The sequence below is a fragment of the Miniopterus natalensis genome, chromosome 2 (assembly GCF_054644295.1).
Source record: "Miniopterus natalensis isolate mMinNat1 chromosome 2, mMinNat1.hap1, whole genome shotgun sequence".
Classification (NCBI taxonomy): domain Eukaryota; kingdom Metazoa; phylum Chordata; class Mammalia; order Chiroptera; family Miniopteridae; genus Miniopterus; species Miniopterus natalensis.
The window spans coordinates 138,417,236-138,426,162 of record NC_142082.1 but is presented as its reverse complement, the minus strand read 5'-3'; the positions used below and the strand labels follow the sequence as shown (position 1 = coordinate 138,426,162).

Sequence of the window (8,927 nt, the reverse complement as noted above, 5' to 3'; positions counted from 1 at the left end):
CCTTGTAAACATCACATTAGTGAAGAAAGTCAGACACAAAAGTCCACATAATATGTGATTTCATTTATGTGAAATGTTCAGAAGAGTCAGTCCACAGAAACAGAAGCTCAGTTAGTGGTTGTCTAAGGCTGGAGGGAAGGAATATGGGGATATGGCTCTTTAATGGGTATGGGATTTCTTTTTGGAGTTATAAAAATATTCTGGAATTATAGTACAGTGGTGAAGTTTGCATAATTTAAATACAGTTATGTGCAGAATAAGGATGTTTTGGTCAACAAAGGACCATATATACAGTGTTGGTCCCATAAAATTATAATGGAGCTGAAGAATCCTATCACCTAATGACATTATAGTCATTACAATATCATATCACAACACATTACTCACTGTTTGTGGTGATGCTGGTATAAGCAAACCTACTGTGCTGCCAGTCATATAAAAGTATAGTACATATAATCAATTATGTACAGTAGATAACACTTACAATAATAAACAACTATGTTGCTGATTTACGAATTTACTTTACAATAGTTTTAATGATTATTTTAAAGTGTATTAATTCTAATAGTAAAAAATATTTGCTGTAAAGCAGTATGTCATGTTATGCTAGCAGCAGCCTCATACATCTCATGTTTACTGTGTCTCTTAATTGTATCATTTTCTCTTATGCTTGATTTAACCTCATGCTGTTTTGTGCAATAACCTACTGTACAGGCTTGTAGCCTAGGAGCTATAGGTTATACAATACAGCCAGGTGTGTAATAAGCTATACCATCTAGGTTTGTGTAAATACACTCTATGATGTTCACACAATGCCAAAGTCACCTAAGGACACATTTCTCAGAATGCCTTCCCATTATTAAGCAGCACACGACTATATACTAAAAACCAATTAATTGTGCATTTTAAAATAGTTTAATTGGTGAATTTTATTTTACATGAGTTTTATCTGAATTAAAGCAAAAAACACTGCCAAAGGGAAATATTTTTCTTACTCATGTCTTTAGAAACTGTCTTTTTCCTGTATTTTCTCCAAGAAAACAGTGCAGGGTATTGACACAAGAGGAAAAGTAGAAATACATGTGTAAAACAATTTTATTAAATTTTTCTTCCCTTGTCCAGGACCCCTTTTCAGCTGTAAATTGGCTTGTAATGTGCATCTTTTTTGTTCAGTACAGTCTGCAAGACTCATCTCATTTTTGTCTTTTTTTTTTTTTAAACAGGAACCATGGATCATTTTAACGCTTGTAGTTATTTTCCTCACTAAGTATTGCTGTGAATTAAGACACGGTACCTCAGCTCCTTCCTTTTCTTGATAACCCAAAATAAATTATTTATTTATTTATTTAGTCAATAGTAATCAACAAAAAATCATGAGGGAATTAAATAGATTAGGCAGTACAGTACATTTGTTAAGAGAAATATCTGTGCAGTCATCCTAAATTTGCCACTTTAAAAGCCCGGGTAATTCTGGAAAAAATCTCAATCTCTCTCTCTCTCCTCTTAAACCAGAGGTGAGCCATGGTCTGGCTTTTATTTGTTGGATGGATGGATGGATGGATGGATGGATGGATGGATGGATGGATGGATGGCACTATTATAGACCTCTCCCGCCCCCTGGCCATCACTGCACTGTCCTCTGTGTCCATGGGCTATGCAAGTGTTCTTTGGCTAATTTCTTCCCCCTCTTCATCCAGTCCCCACCAATCCCCTCCCCGCTGACATTCTGTCAGTCTGTTCCATGGAAAAAATCTTAAGCTCTCTGTGGCTCTTTTTCTTTGCCTGTGTAATGGAAGTGAGTGATAAAACTACCTAGTTTATGAAGTTTTGTTCATGTAACTTAGAACAGTGCTTAGCACATGTAAGTATGGAAAACTATATAGAATATAAACGCAGTTATCACAATGCTCTTGGCACACTGTGAATGATTACTGCATGGGAGAAATTTAAGTCTTGATTTATCTCTTTCAAAATTGATGCAGCTCTTACATTTTTTTCTCATGAAGAAAATAGGAGTTTGAAGATCTGTATATTGCACTCTGTGCCCACCACCCAAAGTCAAATCATCTTCTGTCACCATATATAAGGCCCCTTTCACCCTCCCACCCCCCTAACCCAATTTCCTCTGGCAGCCATCACCTTGCTGTTTGTGTCTACAAGTTTCAGTTTTATGTCCCACATATGAGTGAAATCATATGGCTCTTAGCTTTTTCTGACTTATTTTACTTAGCAAAATATTCTCAAGGTCCATTCACGATGTTACAAATGGCAGTATTTCATAATTTTTTATGGCTGAGAAGTATTCCATTGTGTACATGTACCACATCTTCTTTATCCAGTCCTCTGTCTCAGGACACTTTGGTTGTCTCCATGTCTTGGCCACTGTGAATAATTCTGCAATGAACATACGGGTGTTATAGCTTTGCGAATATGTTTTTGAGGTTTTTTTTTGGTATATAATACCCAAAAGAGGAATTACTGGGACATATGGTAAATCTATTTTTAATTTTTTGAGGAATCACCAAGCTGTTTTCCTTAGTGGCTGTCCCAGTCTGCATTGCCCCCAGCAGTGCATGAGGGTTTCCTCCCTGTGTTTTGACTGTTATGTTGCCATCTGCAAGCCCCTTCATTATGTCACTATCATGAACAAGAAGATCTGCCCCCTGCTAGTCTTTAATTCACGGCTAGGAGGATTTCTTACCATTTTTCCACCACTGATGCTGATCCAGATTTTTGTGCTTCCAATGTAATTGGTCACGTCTTTTGTGCCTGTTTCCCCATGTTCAACTCTCGTACTCAGATACAAGGCTTTTGGAGAGGTTTCTGTTACTCTGCTCTTTGCATTGGCATTAGTGACCGTCCCACATGTGCATCATTAGCACCATTCTGAGAACCCTGTCTGCTGGTCAGAGGAAAAAGACTTTCTCCATATGCTCTTCTCACATGGTTGTCATTTCTGTCTCTTTTAGAAGCTGTATATTCATGTATGCCAAACCTTCAGCAAAAGAAAGAGCATTGTTGACCAAAGGAGTAGCTATTCTCAACACTTCAATTGCCCCCATATAGAACCCTTTTATTTGTACCCTGAGGAATCAACAAGCATTAAAAAACTTGGTTTATAAAGTAGTGTTTTCTAGAAACAAATGAAAGTATATATTAGCATGAAAGAATGTCATTGTGAAGATTCAATAAAGGAAAAATGAAAGTGTAACTTCTATCCTCCTGTGTACACTATCCTCCTGTGTCTGTCTCACAGATACCTGCCTTGCTGATCTCATTTGCTTAAGCTTTCTTTTCCACCTGAAAGGGACTTTGTTGTGTCTCCCTTTCAAACTGTCTGGTAGGTTCCATGTAATCATTGATTATATCTGGATAGAAAATTCTTGGCTATAGAATATAAATCATTTTGCTGATGCTTATAAATAATATTTTATACTGTAATAGCTAAAAGAGTGTACACTGCTTTAATCAGCTTACTTTTAAATTTTCTCTTGTTACTAATAAAAAAGGTTTCTTTCATAAAGTTATATGAAATGTAAAATTATTTAAACTTTTAAAAATTTTTTAAAAAAATATATCTTTATTGATTTCAGAGAGAGGAAAGGAGAAGGAGAGAGCGAGATAGAAACATCAATGATGAAAGAGTCATTGATCGGCTGCCTCCTGCACACCCCTCACTGGGGATCGAGCCCACCAACCGGGCATGTGCCCTGACCAGGAACTGAATCCCGATCGCCTGGATCCTAGGTCGACGCTCAACCTCTGAGTCATGCCTGGCAGGGCAAAATTATTTAAAGATCTGAGGCAACAATGTTTTTTCACACTAACTGTGGTATGTGTTCAATTATTCCCACTCATTTAATGGGTTTGGATATTTATTTTTCTACTTACAAATAATTTGAAGTTCATTATATCCTGTATTTCTGAAGGCATGTATGTCTTATTTTATAAATTCTCCTTGTGTTATGTTTAAAAATATGTAAAAGAAGAATATTTAGGCAGCCATCATTACTCTTACGCTCCCTGGAAGTTTGATAGGAATTTCATAAATAACATCTCTCTCATAGAGAGCATTTATTCTGTATCATATGCTGAACTAGATATATTATACCATATATTACTTAATCTTCACAGCTGTCTGGCAAATTAGAAATATCTCCTTTTTTTACAAATCTGTAAATTGCTCCGCAGAAAAGTTGAATAACTTGCCAGCGGTCTTAAGCTTTAACAGCCAATATGATAGCCTGACTTGAAACAACAAAACAAAGCACAAAACTTGTGTTTGCTCTATTTTATACAAATTTGAAACTCTGTAAGGACCTACAAATTTTGCATAGCTTTTACTAATAACCTGCATCAATTTACTGGCATTTTAAATTGAATTTATTGGGGTAACATGGTTAACAAAATGACCCAGGTGCACAGTTCCACAGCACATCTGTGCTCTTTATGGCATGTTCACCACCCAAGCCAAGTCCCTGTCCATCACCATTTACCCCCCGCACCCTCTCCCACCTCTCTCACCGCCCTCCCTCCAGCAATCTGTGTCCATGAACTTTTTTCTCTTTTTTCTTATTTTTGGGGCTTTTAAAACTTATCTGGGCATGCTTATATTATTATAGTCTAGTCACAGAAGGTACTAACTCTTACTATTATACTTGGCATATAAATTACATAAATCAATCAAAATAAGAGCCTCTTCAACTGAGCGGGGGCGGGGAGGCATAATATATTAGCAGTATTATGGGACTACCAAAATTATTTTAGAAGGCAGATTAAAAATAGCAGAGCTAATGAATGCACGTAGATGCACTTAGTACAATGTGATAGATTACCAGATTTTTAAAAATGGCATGGCATAACAGGAGAGCTCTTCACTGGGAATCAAGATATTTGTTTGCTAATCTCTGAAAAATAATGTGGAGGGAAACAAATTTCACATTTAGTTTTGTTGTTTGTTTGTTATTTTTTTCTGTCTCACTGGACACTGTCCACCAAGCTTCCTTTCACATTTTAATACTAGTGTGTATTATCCATTAGGCTCATTAGTGTGTTGTATATATTCCTGTTCCGGAAATCTCGATTCATTAAATTAGTCCCCTTGAGCCAGCGTCAGAGAGACTAGCTTATGCAAGTAAAATCTACATAGAAATCATACCAGAGAGTTTTAAAACACCACTTGATAATTTTTTTCTTTTATATATTTGCTTCTTTCTCACTATAGTCAAAGTAATCTATCCCCTTTAGATAATGGGAAATTTAAGTCAAAAACATTGGCAATAAAAAGCAAATTTATTAAATGAGAGAATATATTTTCAGAAATATTGGTCTCCCTGGACTACAAGGACAGCTGCCAATATTTTTCACATTCCAGCCATTCTGACTGTTAGTGAGCTTTTCTGAAAATCGGAGGTAAGTCGGGCAGAAAGAAGGCAATGGAAGTTTCTCATATCTTATCATTGATTAACTACTTATTAGCTCAACTTTTAATTAAATTAAATAAGATAGATTTGAGTTATATTTTGTAACTGTATATATTAAAAAATAAAAAACAACTTTAGCATATTTTGTTTTATTATATCAATTGATTCATTACTAAATAAAGGCAGGACATTATGATCTCTGTGTCTGTGTGTTTCTAACTGAATATAGGCTATGCAGTACTTTAAGAGGACAGATTTTAATTTCAGATAGTCTGCAGTTATATTTGACTTTTACCAGCTATATGAATATATCTAAGGTACACAACCTCTCTGAGCCTCAGTTCTTCATTTGAGAATAAAGCAGAGTTTCATAGGTGTGTTACAAGGGCTAAATGAAAAAATTTAAAAGTCCTTTAAAAAAAAAAGTCCTTAGTATTTCACTAAAATAAATAATTTTTTGCTAAATCACAATTACTATGAATATCCAATTCAATTAATTCTAAATTTTAAAAATGTAAATAAAACAGCTCTTAAAGTATATTAAGTGCCACATGTTTTATAGAACACTTTTATTTACATTATTCAAATTAGTTCTCACAAACACCCTTGAAATTTCAACTTCATTTTTTAAAACTTCAATTTATTGTGGTAATGTTGGTTGATATCATTATATAGGCTTCAACCGCTGTTAGGGATGTAAATTGGTACAGCTACTATGGAGACCAGTATGGAGGTACCTCAAAAAATTAAGAATAGAGCTACCATATGACCCAGCAAGCCCTCTTCTTGATGTCTACCCCAAATTCTTGAAAATATTTATTCATAAACATATATGTACCACTATGTTCATTGCAGCATTATTCATGGTAGTCAACCTCATTTTAAACAGAGAAAACTGAAGCTTAAAGAAATTAAGGCTTAAAGATATTAGTTCGTCTAAAGTCACAAATCCATTAAGCAGTCTATTTGTATTTTAATCCATATTTCTTTCACTGCAAAATCCATATACTTTCTGTATTAATAATTTGCCCTAGAATGTCATAAATAAGAAATTAATAATGTTTTGATACCATAACTTTTTATCAATTAACTTTTTCTTTCTTGTTCAAATTATAAATGTCTAGCTAATGAATTGAAAGTGTGAGGTTATTAGTTGATATTCATCATAAACCCGTACAGATATGTGTTACTACGTATTTCTAAAATTATTATTGAATGTGATTTGATGATATCTCCTTTCTCTTGATTTGCTTTTGTGAACACTGGTATGAATGCTGGGAATTGAATCTGCCCATCATTCTTGAAGTGATGAAATATAAATTATTCAGATTTCTCCAGGAAATAGTCATCTAAAATAACTGTAAAAAAGTAAAAAGCATCTAATAAAATAATCCTTCCCACCACTTGATAGATCCTCCTGAGGAGTCTTTGCTTCATTCAGGTAAAGAGAAGTTCATGTTCCAAAGCTCAAGATCATGGAGCAGTGCCCAACATAAATTTAGAGCAATTATGAATCCAAACTAGAACTTTGCCACAACGCTGAGTTAAACAATTTCCCTTTTCTCTAATATATTAACCTAAACCTGAGAACAGCTCTTTAAGCTCATAAAGTAGAAAAACACATAGCTATATAGTCAATAAAGCACATTGCTTTGGAAATATGGTTTGCAAAATTTTTCTAATGCCTAGCCTCTAATGAGATTTAACCATAGAAGAGAGAGTTCAATAAACGTAGAAAAAAAATTGAAGCAATTAAACTTTCAAAGTTATTGCATTACTAAGGGATATTTCCACCCACTGCAACATTTAACATTATTAAAAACAACAAAACACACCAGAAATAAATGGAATCAGTTTCAGTCTCTTATCTCAGTCTCTCAGAGGAACATCCTTTGATCCTTTAAACTTTATGTATCCTGTAATATAGAGCTCCTTTGGTTTTAAAATAATGTTTTATGAAGTTTCCTTTTGAATTATAGGTTAAAAAAATTGCTTTCTTTACATGTCTTTTGTTATAAATGTACTCAATACAGATAATTTAGCTAAGTAGATGAATACATCTTGAAAAGTTGGTAAAATAGGAAAACACATCTTGCAAAACAAAGACACAACGTACATAAAATAAAGCCTAGAATTTAATATAAGATGGAGAACTGCACCTGATGGCAGTATGTGACTCAGTAGCAAACTCAACATCAATTAAGGAACTAATTAGAAAAGTGTTTATTGTAAATTTACTATGACTACACTAGGCAATGGATTGTGTTGCAATATCTTTGAAGGTAAGACTGTCTTAACTTTCATAAATGCAAAGAGTAGTGAAAGAGTTCACGAGAGATTTCAGCATAATGTATGTGGTAGGTTGGGAAGAATGAATACAAGACTCTTATGGAACTCATACAATGGGTACTAAACCTAATGTGGAAATAAGGAAGGAGATGATTTTGGGTGTCATTGAAATTTGTTAAGTACAAATACTTTTACACAAATATATTTTATTTTTAAATATATATATATACATATATACACATATATCTTTATTGATATATATATACATATATACATATATATCTTTATATATATATCTATATATATATATACATATATACATATATATCTTTATTGATTTCAGGGAGAGGAAGAGAGAGGGAGAAAGAGAGATAGAAACATCAGTGTTGAGAGAGTCATTGATCGGCTGCCTCCTGCATGTCCCTACTGGGGATGGAGCCCACGACCCCAGCATGTGCCTTGACCCAGAATCGAACTGCAATCTCCTGGATAATAGGTTGATGCTCAACCACTGAGCCACATCGGTTAGGCCACACATATATTTTATTTAATGCAAGCTTCACAATCTTTCTCAGAAAGGTTGCTGTTACTAATGAGGAGAAAAAAAAACAAGCACCAAAACTGGCCACTGGTAGCAATGTGGACATGCTGCAAATATCTAACATGCTTCAAATGTGGTGATCAAATTCTAGCTCAAGATGTGACAGGAGGATTGTATAGGGGAGGTAGGTGGTGGTGACAGGGTAGAGAAGACAGACGCACCATGATGGGAGAGGTCAGTATGCACACAAAATGGAAGAACAAGACTAAGATTCACTTAGCATCTAGATATCCTCACTCTCTTTATGAAAATATCTATGGTAATATCATTTAAATTTTACTTTTAAAAGAACAAAAATTAAAATTTAGTATTTTAAAAACACATACAAATAGCCCTGGCCAGTATGAGTCAGTTGGTTGAAACATCCTCCCGAACATCAAAAGGTGGCGGGTTTGATTTCTGGTCAGGGCACATTCGGGAGGCAACCGATCGATGTTTCACTTTCACATCTATGTTTCTCTCTCTCTCTCTCCTCTCTGTCTCCTCCCCCTTCCTTCCCCTCTCTAAAAATTAATAAAAAAATAAAACACATACAAATCAAGAAATTAAACTATTAACACCAGCGTTCTTGGAGTTACTAAGTACTCCTGGAGAGCACTTCTCTAATTCTTTAA

At 34.6% G+C, this 8,927-nt stretch overlaps 1 pseudogene; it reads left to right on the top strand.

Annotated features, from left to right (window-relative positions):
* The first annotated feature begins 2,573 nt into the window (after positions 1–2,573).
* On the top strand, positions 2,574–3,147 carry LOC107538179 (olfactory receptor 6C3-like; annotated as a pseudogene).
* The last annotated feature ends 5,780 nt before the right edge of the window (positions 3,148–8,927 follow it).